Raw genomic sequence first — 11,597 nt, 5'->3', positions numbered from 1 at the left:
ATTTACCCAGGGGTGCTCTACCACTGAGCTACACCTCCAGGCTTGTGGCCTGTGTGAGTCCCTATGCAGCTGAGGGAAAGAAGGTGAGGCAGTCTCAGGAAGCAGGAACCCTTGGGGAGTAGCTGATTTCCTGGGGCAGATGGGCCAAGTAGGCCTTAGGAGGGTAAAGTACAGATTAGGGACCTGAGTAAGTGTTGGGGGTCAGGGATTCTGCATCTGCTCTGTGTGGGCTGCTTCAGGTCAGGTGAGCAGCAGGCCAGGGGGCAGCATGTTTTTCTGGGCTGGACCTGCTGGTGCCCCTGGGCTTCCTGGTGGGCTTTCCAGTTAGGAGCTGCTGGCTCAGGGCTGAGAGGAAAGGATGCTGAGCTGCTGCTGGAGCAGACCCTGCTGGGTGGGCACCTGCCCCTGTAGCAGAGGAGGCCTGGATATTAAGGGGGTAAAGGCCTGTGTGTGAACCCTGTGCCCAGGATTGGCAGGAGCAGGAACTGCCTTCTATGGCAGGTCCCTATTCTGTCAGGAATGGTTGGGCAGAGGAGCAGGCACTGGGCTTCACTTTGGGATCTTGTCCCTTACTTCTTTGGACTTTCATTCCCTTGAGTGATGCATGGTGGAAACTGAGGCAGGTGAGGCTGCTGGTAGATTTAGGAGAGGAGGCTGGTGAGGAAAGCTAGTGGGGGCATTTTCTTCTCACAGAAACTCTGAATCTGACTTGGAGGGACTAAGAAGACAGGGGTTCTGAGGGATAAAACATCATATTCTGCCGCCAATTGAACACTGACTTTTCCCTTCCCCCATAGCTCAGGAGCTCACAAGTCCTGAATCATCAGCAGATGGTGAAGAGGAACCATAACAGCACTGTGCAGCTGAGGCCAACCATCCAGGGTGATGCTATGGGGCACATCTGCCCTGAAGAGTTGGAGCTCTCATGTGATAAAAAACTGGAATGTCACATTGGACGATGGGACAGGGTTGGAGCTTTGGGGGGTATCCTGGTGCTGAGTAATAGGAGTCAGTCTGCTTATGGAAAAAAAGTGACTGGCAGGTGCTTATGGACTGAGATTATGAGAGTAAGTGACCAGAATCTGCCCCATGGGACCAGTCTAAAGCAGGCAGAGTGGTGGGGAGGCAGACCTACACCCTCCATCTTGATCCTTCCTGACTGCTGGTCTTGGAGTCTCCAGAGGCTTCTTGCCCAGAGATTTACCATGGGTGTGCACACTCTGTCTGCAGCAAGAGTGGGTACAGAGTCCATCTGGAAGCAAAAGCCTGATGAGGGACCTTGCTTGGGTCCTGATCCCTCCTGCTGGTGTTCCCTAGGGGAAACAATAGGGAAGCTGGGTAGGGAATTCACTCATGCATTTATTTTTTAAATTTGGTGGTTCTGAGGATTGAACCCACTCTACCACGAGCTACATCCTCAGCCCTTTTCACTTTTTGACAATCAAGATCTCTATAAATTGCCCAGATTGGCCTCACACTTTCAATCCTGCCTCAGCCTCATGAGCAGCTGGAGTTGCAGTTGTGTGTACTGCAGCCAGACACTCATGCACTATTATCCAGGGATGTATTTATTGACATCATCTTTTATTTTTCTCTTAAGCATATTATACATTTTAGTGTGTAAGTGTTGTTGTTGGTTATCCTGAAGCATTATTTATTGTGCTGAGTTTCATTTTACAAAAACTTTTTATTTTTAATTCAAGTTAATTTTTTCTAACAGAAAGTGTCAAATATTTACATTAGTTATTTCATGAAAAGTCAGGACCCTCTTTGTCTTCTCTTGATTTTCTACCTTCTTAGGTGCTACCACTTTCAATGTTATAGCTGATTCTTTCCAGTTTTACTTTTCATCTTTTGTGGTTTCTGTTGGTGCTGGAGATGGACTCTGGGCTCACACAAGCTGGGCAAGTGCTCTACCACTGAGCTGCACTCCCGGCCCTCAACTTTTGCCTCTGTAACTCTAAATACAAGGCCTTTGTTAAGGCTTCTGGCCTTTTCCTTTGCAGGCTCTGTTGAAGTGCACCATGGCTGACACAGAAGTCAGTAGGAATTGTTCTCTCTCACTCCTGCCCTCCCCCCATCTTCCAATGTTTTTATACAAAAATTATGTTCAGCTCAGTCATTCTATTTCTGTTTCCATGACAATTATTCTAATATATAAAGTTCCATAGTTTCCACTTCCAGTACACCATTTCATTCCTGGTATAGCATTCCTTGGAGTTAATAATCTCTTTTGGTTTTCTTTTGATTATTTTCTGTGGAGCACTTATTAATTTAACTTGGGTAATGTTGCTATTTGTAAGATTCAAGAAGTTCTGACTTTGTGTATTTTAATTTATTTTGTTTTTACTTTTTATTTCTTCAAAATAAATATATGTTCTGAGCCCTTCTGATATACTTGCATCTCTCGACTGGGCTCCTGTATCTGAGGCAGAACCACCATCCCAGCTACTTGGGAGGCTGGGGGAAGAAGATCACAATTTTGAGACCCGGCTGGGCAATTTTGTGCAATTCTGTCTCAAAAACTGGAGTGACATGGGCTGGGGATACAATCAGTAAGAACATCCTAGGGTGCCATCAGCAGAAGCAAGCATGAGTTTACCTGTGCACACACATGCATACATACACATACACATAAAAACAACTAAATTAGTAATAGGATTAACTTTCTTTCATTTGTTGTAATAATTAGTTACACATGACAACAGAATGCATTTTGATTTATTATACACAAATAGAGCAAAACTTTTCATTTCTCTGTACATGATGTAGAATCACAACATTCATACAATCATACATGTACCTAGGGTAATGATGTATATCTCATTTCATCATCTTTCCTATTCCAATGCTCCCTCCCTCCCCTCACTCCCCTGTGCCCAATCCAAAGTTCCTCCATTTTCCTCCTGCCTACTAGCCCCATTATGGATCAGCATCCACATACCAGAGAAAACATTTGGCCTTTGGTTTTTTTGGATTGGCTTATCTCACTTAGCATGATATTCTCCAACTTCATCCATTTACCTGCAAAGGCCTAATTTTATTCTTTTTTAATGCTGAGTAATAGTCCTGTGTGTATAAACCAGAGTTTATCCATGCATCTATTGAAGGGCATCTAGGTTGGTTCAACAATAAAGAGATAAAATAGGGTTAACATTTTATTGTAGCAAAAATACTTCAAATTAATCATTCAAATGATTTTGTTGGGGGTACTGGGTACTGGAGATTCAACTCAGGGGCAATTTCCCACTAAGCTATATCTGTAGTAATTTTGAATTTGTATTTGTTTTTGTTTTCAGACAGAGTCTCCTTAAGATGTTGAGGTGGGCTTTGTATTTGCAATCCTCCTGCCTTAATGTCCCAAGTCACTGGAATTACAGGTGGGCACCATTGCACTCATCATTAAATATTAATATCATTAAATATATAATACCATACTGTTAAACTATAAGTACATGGTGTACAAGAGATTTTTAGTACTTTTCTATCTTGAAAAATGGAAATTCTATGTCTTTTGAACAAAACTGCCCCACCCCCTTGACCCCTGGCAACCAGCATTCTGTTTACAGGTTCTCAGAATGTGACTGTTTTAGACACTTTATAAGTGGAATCTTAGAGTATTTGTGACCTCCCCTGCTTTCATGAGGCCAGAAGTTCAGAGTACAAACTGCAGTCTCTGAATGTGAAAACTTAAGTATAATAAGCATAATTGGAATCTAAGGGGGCACTCAGTAGCCAAAGGTGGCACTCAGTAGCCAAAGGCCTTGAGGTAGGTGTGATTTCTGTAATGGACACCTGCCACAGCAACAGTCAGAGTACAGTGGCTGGTACACTGAGGGCATCTGCTTGCTCCTCCTGATATTCCTAGGAATGAAACAGACAGAAAGCCTACTCACTTCTTACTTCACATATATAAACTAAACATTTCTGGGACAAAGGAACACACATTTGCCTTGAATCATAAGAACACAGACACAGTCCCTCCGTCATTCACCAGACTTGAGCCAGTTTACAGACGTAGAACCCCTGGAATATAGACAGTTCAGCTTCCTTGAGGAGGGATCCCAGTGCACTACTGAAAATTTCTACATCTTACTCTCAGCCTTCATCAAATGACTTTATGTACTATAGTACTTATTAGTACTATAAAAGTATTAAAAAGTATTTAATACTTTTTAGTAGTGAAAATGTACATTGGGGGAAAAGAAATAATCAACTATTTTATTACTATTGGACACTGACTCTAAATTGACACTAAGTCCCAGAGACACCAAATATCACTATGGCTCCCCAGTCCAAACAGGAGTTTATGGAGGTCAGGAAATGAAGAGAATTTTTAGCTCAGTTTCCTTTCAAAGTGGACCAGAGTGTTTAACAAACCCATTCTGTGGTTATTCCCACAGTTCCTAAATGCATAATTCAATAAATCTTTTCAGAAACAGGCAGGGTCTCCGGGTTGACATATATTGATATTGGAGTGGGGGCTTTGTGGTGGGAAGGCCAAGAAGAAGCTGCTAGAAATGCCTCTACCTGGATGGACTGCAGAGATTAGTGCCTCCATCAAGGACCTAAAAGATACAGGAGTTGTGATTGCTACAACAACGTCATTCAACTCACGTTTGACCTGTGCTAGAGAGAGAGAGGGATTGAGAATCCCAGTGGATTGTTGGAAACTTAACCAGGGGCACCTCCAACTGCAACTTCTGTGTCACATAAGTTTTTATTGCATGAGCAAAATAACACATCCCCTGATACCTGATATGCAGCCATTAACCTAGAAAACACCTTTTGTATGGGGCAGGAGTACTAGATATCCAACCCACAGGCTGTTTACCAATGAGTACTACCCAGTCCTCTTTATTTTTTATTTTGAACAGGGTCTCACTAAGTTGTTGAGGATGGCCTCAAGCCTCCTGAGTCTCTGGAGTGTATGCCACCATCCCTGACTGGTGAATGGTTTTATCTCCATTACTATCTATAATTCAACCAGAACCAGTTTGTCTTTACCTCTCAAGGAAAGGAATACACATTCACTGTCCTTTCTCTCTCTCTTTTATTTGAAAAAAAAAATTGTATTTAGAATGATCCAGCTGGATGGAGTTTAGACGATCCCCATTTTGTTGCAACATCTGAAGCAACACAATTAGGAGCAGTTGAGCCTGGGCCTTCTCTGCACCTGGCTGGATAAGGATATTGGCCTTGGCCACATCAGTGGCATCAGACCAGAGTCCGATCTGGTGCTTGTTGGCCTTGACATCCACAAAGAACACAAGTTGTGTTGTGGTCTTCTCTTTTTCTCACAGCAGACTCAGTGGTCAGGGGAAGTTCATGGCATTGTGGTGAAGTTCCTTTATTCCACATGCCCTGGCCTCACACTGTCAGCACATAGGTCCAGTCCCTAAGGTCCAGTTCCTGTTTCCTTCTAGTAAACCACTGAGGTACTACATTGGACTCAAATCTTCCCAAATAAAAAGGAAAACATTAAAGAAGGGAGGCAAAGAGAAATGGAGAGAGGGAAAAGAGAAGGAAATAGAAAAGACAAAAATAAGGAAGAGAAGAGGACAAGCAGCATTGGAAAGAGACAGAGTAACAGACATTATCACTATGCAAGAAAGTAAGGAGATGGAGAAGACACCTGTAGAACAGCAGATATGAAGAGAGTTGGCATAGCAAGAAGCATCCATGAAATCACTGAAATATCACATAGATCATCAATGTGGGTGGGGCCCGGGAGGTGGAAAAATTTGCCTAAACAAAGGATTTCTTAAGCTGGAATAAGTAATAAGTAGATCGTTATAATAACAATAACACACAAATGGAAATGATTTGTTAGTCGTGTTCTCCAAGACAGAGCTGCAAGGTGGGTTTGAGCTCACCAGCATTTTAATTGGGGAAACACCTGTCTGAGAATGTGAGAAAGGAGCCAGAAATTCCTGGGAAAACCTTCAGATTGAGGTATAATCAGACCCTGGGAGATGGACAGAGGAAGAAGAGCTTGTAGGATGGGTCCTAGACCACAGGCAACCTAAGGAAAGTACAACCAGGACATAAAAGTGTCCTGTAATGGCCAGCAGAGGAGTCCCATGCCTCCCAGCAACAGGCCGGCATCAGTGACCTTGGTTTGACCATTTTTTTTTTTAACAAGTACCTGTAATAATCAACTTTAAAAGCAGAAAGGTTTATTTTGGTTTGTAAAATGTTTATTTAGCTTGGGAAGTTTGATTGTTGGCTCTGGTGTTTTTGGCCTGTGTTACCACAGTTGATTGTGGGTAGCCACCCATGAGCTATTAAGCATCCTTTCTCAGCCTTGAGCCAAGGGGGTGTTGGTCTGGCATTGCTCTCTGTGTGGGCTGCGTGATGCAGGTGGCCTCCACCTTCACTCAGCAAAGAAGTCTGCTTTCCCCTGGCTCCGGATCTGGGCCTTACCTACTGGGCTTGACCAGCATACCCCCTGTCTTATTTGATGAAGAATATTCTACCAAAACTCCTTTGTTAATTCTGCTATATACACACATATTGTAGGTCCCAGCTCTCCCTCTTTCCAGTGTGGAAGCATGATCTTAAGGTCAAAGAGCTGTCCTGCCCTTGATCCCCAAATTATTTCCATGTCCTATGATTTCTCGCCACCTTCTTAGTTTAAATTTGCAGCCAGCCCATTTAAATCCAGTTTGTCTCATCTGCATGGGTCACAGATGAGAGTTCATCATGACAAGTGTGCATGACTCAGGAAGCCCATCACCTCATGGTGGCAAAGAGAGGAAGGGGTATTTTTCCTTGATTGCCTCTAGTGACATGTCTCTAGGAGGCAGAAGACCTCCTTCTAGGCCCCGCCTCTTCAGGTTTCCTCCACCTTCCCATTGTGCCAAGCTGGAGAGTACATCTTGAACACATGGGCTCCCATGGGACATTCCAGATCCAAGCTCTACCATCAATCATTGACCTCAACAGCCCTGGTAAGCAGGTCCTCTGCAATAGTGCCACTCTGGGTCTCAACACAGGAGCAGGGATCTTATTGGACATCCTGAGGATGTGACCCAAATCTTCCTGAGGTGTCTGGGATCTTGGAAATCAAACCCTGAGAGGCAAGGCAGGTACAGGGATTAGCTTCCAGTTAAAATGGGACAAGGAGAACCAGAGGGCACCCATGTGGATCACTGGCATTCACATATACCCCTCCTGCCCTCACTGTGTGACAGCAGCCCTCCCTCTTTGTGAAGATCAGGCTCTATCACCACTGGCAAGAAAGGAGTTGAGGGTGTCCTCTGCCCTCCTGCTGGTCCCAGAAGCGTTTTAGTCAGCTTTTTCATTGATGTGACTAAAAGACCTGACAAGAACAATTGGAGGAGAAAATATTTATTTTGGAGTCCATGGTTCCATGGTTTCTGAGGTCTCAGTCCATAGAAGACTAACTCCATTTCTCAGGGCTTGAGGGAGGGAGAACATCACGGCAGAAGGGTGTGGTGGAGGAAAGTGGCTTGGGGAATGGTAATCAGGAAGCAGGGAGGGAGACTCCACTCACAAAATACAAGATATATACCCCAAAGGCACACCCTCAATGACCCACCTCCTCTAGGCACACATTACCTGGATTAAATCACTCCCAGTTAATCCCTATCAAGGATTAATCCACATATTGGAATAAGGTTCTCATAACCCAATCACTTTACCTTTAAGTCCTCTTGAATTGTCTCACACATGAGCTTTTAGGGGACATCTCACATTCAAACCATAACACTATTAAAACCTCCCCTGTGGCAACAGCAGTGTGTAGTTCAATGGCCCACTCGTATCCTTTGTTAGAAATGCTCCCCTTCAGGAAATCAGTACCTCCTATCCTGCAGAGACCAGAGTGGCAGAGATGGGAAGTCCAAGATCCCCAGTGGGTAAATCTAAGTGATGGTGAATGGAGTCACTTAGTTTCTGGACCCACATGTTCTTTCCTTTGAGAGCACAGCACCATAAGGAGGTCTCTGATTCAATAAATACACTATGTCCTCAAAAAAGGAAGCTTGCCCTTCAGAGGGCTTCCTCAAAGCTTATGCTCAGGTGTGCCTTACAAGACCCATCCAGCATTGTGTGTGGCTGGCAGCCCCTGCATAATGCAGACTGTGCATGACCTGTGGGTCCCATGGTCATGGCTCATGCCACACCTGTATCACTGTGATTGCTGTCACAGTCAGATAATAAAGTAAGAGCAATTTGAATCCTTTGGATGTGGCATGATGACAGCCCTTCAGAGTAGCCCATAAGGGTCTGAGTCATGGAAGGTAAAACTGACACATGAAATCCCTGTCTATTTCTAGGACAATGAACCTCTGCCCTTCTAGGATGCAACTGGCTCAGTGTAATCAATTTGTTATTTAGTGCCTAAAGAAATACTGGTATCTCCAGGATTAGTACTGGTCCCTAATTCTCAGAGTTTGGATGTTAAGATATGGTAGCATCTGAATCAGCCTTAATAAGAAGAAGAATTGCTGGTGGGCTCAAATACAGGGTGCATCTCTGCTTTGTGGATACTCCAGTTATATACCTGTCATTTGAGTCCTGGGTGGGCAGTAATGACACAAATATGTTATTCAGCTTTCTGTTACTCTTGCTAAATACCTTAGACAACCAACCTGAAAATAGGAAAGGTTTATTTGGGCTCACTATTTCAAAACTTTCAGTCCCTGGTCAGAAGGCTCTGTTGCTTTGGGGCCTGCTGTGAGACAGAACATGAATGTGGGGAGCCCCTAGCAGAGGAAGCTGATCCCCTCATGGCAGCTAGAAAGCAAAAAGAGAGACAGGAAGGGGCCACATCCCACCATTCCTTTCAATGACACACACCCAGTGTCTTCATTTCCTTCTAGTAGGGTCCACATCCTGAGCTTCCATCATCTCCAGATAGTGCCATGGCCTGGGGAAGAAGTCTGTAACTCATGTGCCTTTGGGACATGGAAAATCCAAATTGTAACTGTTGGATCCTGTCCATTTGTCTACTTGGCTGTTCAGAGCCACTTCAGGGTGATGGTTTTCTGCATGTGATTCAGGCTCAAGCCCAGATGTACTGTTTCTGTGTGATGATGGACTGTCCCAGACCTGTCCAGGTTGTGACCTAGTGAGCTCCACAGAGCCCAGTCCATGTTGGCTATCATCACTCCAGTGTTCTTTAGTGTCCCATGGTCAAACTTCACCAGGCCTAGCAACACACAAAAGCTCATTACTGAGAGGGGCACATTTCTGGGTGTGGAAGGCATGGCGTCCCTCAGACCCCAGGGCCCTTGATAGTGTTTCTCATCCTGTGCTTGGTTCAGCTCCATCCTTCACCTCTCACATCACTGACACCCCCATAGCAGTGGAGTCTGAGGGTGGTGGCTGACACTATCATGGCCTGGAACTGTAATAGTGTCCATTCCTGTCCAGGTCCCACATGAATCTGGCCTATTATGTCACCAAATATGTGGCACAAACACTGTGCCTCAGTGTAGAAGGTTATGTTGTAAGAATCCAAAGAGGCACAGGCCGCCTGCTTCCTTCCCTGCAGTGAGAGGTGCCAGGTGCAGCAGCTGGTCCTGTACCATGGAGGAGAAATCTCTGCTTGTCTTTAACAGCTGGACCCCTAAATCACAATGAAGGAGCCACTCCTGAATCTCTGAATGTTTTATCTTCCACTTTCTGAGGTGCGTGTGCCTCATCAAGAGCTCCAGGGCACTTTCCCCCTCTTGATCATCCATCCCAGGCAGCATGATGTGGGATAAAATGAACTGACTTCATATTCTATGGGATGTGCATCCAGTCCAGACTCTTAACACTGCATCCTATAGGGCAGGAATGGTGAGGCTGTGGGTATGTGTGTGTTGGTGTCAACTCAATCCCAGTGCCTGACACTCCCCAGCATCCTGCCTGTTTCTCTCTCTTCATGAAGTCTCCTGAGATAATGATGATTCCTTGGCAGAAGGACTGAGGGAATCATGGCCACATGTCATTGTCATGGTGTCCTAGGCTCTTTCTTCCCTTGATGTGGACACATCTTCAGTCACTGGGTTCTGAATCTGAAAATTGGCTCAGAATTGAGAACGGAATCAAGACTTATTGGTTCAAACACTTTCAGCCTCCTGCTCCACAGTTTTATGTTTACTGCTGATATTGAGAAGGGTGCTTACTGGTCGTCTGACACCTATCTGTTTGACCCTAGGGACATAAAACTCCACAAAATTCCACAGCCCCTTGCAGATCAGAGCACCCCTGACTGCTGCTCTGGGGTTGCTGTGGTGGGCATGGTCTCTGGTCAGTGCTGATTAATTGCCACCACTTGATCTCCTGACCTTTCAGGACCAAACCCTCCCCATGAATATGAATGAGCCCCTTCCCCACCCTCATCCCAGCCTGCATAGGAAAACACCCACCTTTTTAGTGAAGCAGGCCCTTGTCACCAGCATATTCCTGTGAGCTTTGGTGAAAGTGTCCTCTTGGAAATTTGGAATTTCACTCTCTGAGGGGGCTTGTGACCTCACAGAATCTCTCTATTCCACACGCCCTCTTCCCTCAGCCTCATCCTCCACTGTCTTCTTGAGCATCTATGTCATGTCCACCTGCTGAGGGGTGGACATAAGTTTTTCCAGTCTAAACAGAGGTCACAGAGCCACAGAAATTACCACAACCCAAGTGGTTTTATGTAGCTCCATTTATTTATTTATTTATTTATTTATTTTTTAATTTTTTATTGTGGGTTGTTCAAAATATTACAAATTTCTTGACATATCATATTCCACACTTTGATTCAAGTGGGTTATGAACTCCCACCTTCACCCCATACACAGATTGCAGATTCACATCAGTTACACATCCATTGATTTACAAATTGCCATACTAGTGTCTGTTGTGCTCCGCTGCCTTTCCCATCCTCCACCCTCCCCCCTCCCCACCTCTCCCCTCCCCTCCCCTCCTCTCTCTCTACCCCCTCCACTGTATAACCCTGACGGTCTCCTTCCATTACCGTGCAATTTCCCTTCTCTCTCCCTTTCCCTCCCACCTCTCATCCCTGTTAAATGTTAATCTTCTTCTCCTGCTCTTCGTCCCTACTCTGTTCTTAGTTACTTTCCTTATATCAAAGAAGACATTTGGCATTTGTTTTTTAGGGATTGGCTAGCTTCACTTAGCATAATCTGCTCTAATGCCATCCATTTCCCTGTAAATTCTATGATTTTGTCATTTTTTAATGCAGAGTAATACTCCGTTGTGTATAAATGCCACATTTTTTTTATCCATTCGTCTATTGAAGGGCATCTAGGTTGGTTCCACAGTCTTGCTATTGTGAACTGTGCTGCTATGAACATCGATGTAGCAGTGTCCCTGTAGCATGCTCTTTTTAGGTCTTTAGGGAATAGACCAAGAAGGGGAATAGCTGGGTCAAATGGTGGCTCCATTCCCAGCTTTCCAAGAAATCTCCATACTGCTTTCCAAATTGGCTGCACCAATCTGCAGTCCCACCAGCAATGTATAAGTGTACCCTTTTCCCCACATCCTCGCCAGCACTTGTTGTTGTTTGACTTCCTAATGGCTGCCAATCTTACTGGAGTGAGATGGTATCTTAGGGTGGTTTTGATTTGCATTTCTCT

General features: G+C 44.7%; 1 long non-coding RNA gene across 1 annotated transcript; it reads right to left on the bottom strand.

The window, feature by feature from the left end:
* Positions 1 to 9,668: 9,668 nt before the first annotated feature.
* On the bottom strand, positions 9,669 to 10,660 carry LOC124095414 (uncharacterized). The gene is made up of 2 exons (XR_006852457.2): positions 10,386 to 10,660; positions 9,669 to 10,031 (listed from the first exon to the last, which is right to left on the bottom strand). It is a non-coding gene; the product is annotated as an uncharacterized LOC124095414 (long non-coding RNA).
* Between the last annotated feature and the right edge of the window lie 937 nt (positions 10,661 to 11,597).

This window comes from Marmota monax, unplaced genomic scaffold (assembly GCF_021218885.2).
Source record: "Marmota monax isolate L192 unplaced genomic scaffold, Marmota_monax_Labrador192_F-V1.1 WCK01_AAM20220418_F8-fsc00393, whole genome shotgun sequence".
Classification (NCBI taxonomy): domain Eukaryota; kingdom Metazoa; phylum Chordata; class Mammalia; order Rodentia; family Sciuridae; genus Marmota; species Marmota monax.
The sequence above is the reverse complement of the archived record's forward strand: the minus strand, read 5'-3'. Positions and strand labels throughout refer to the sequence as shown.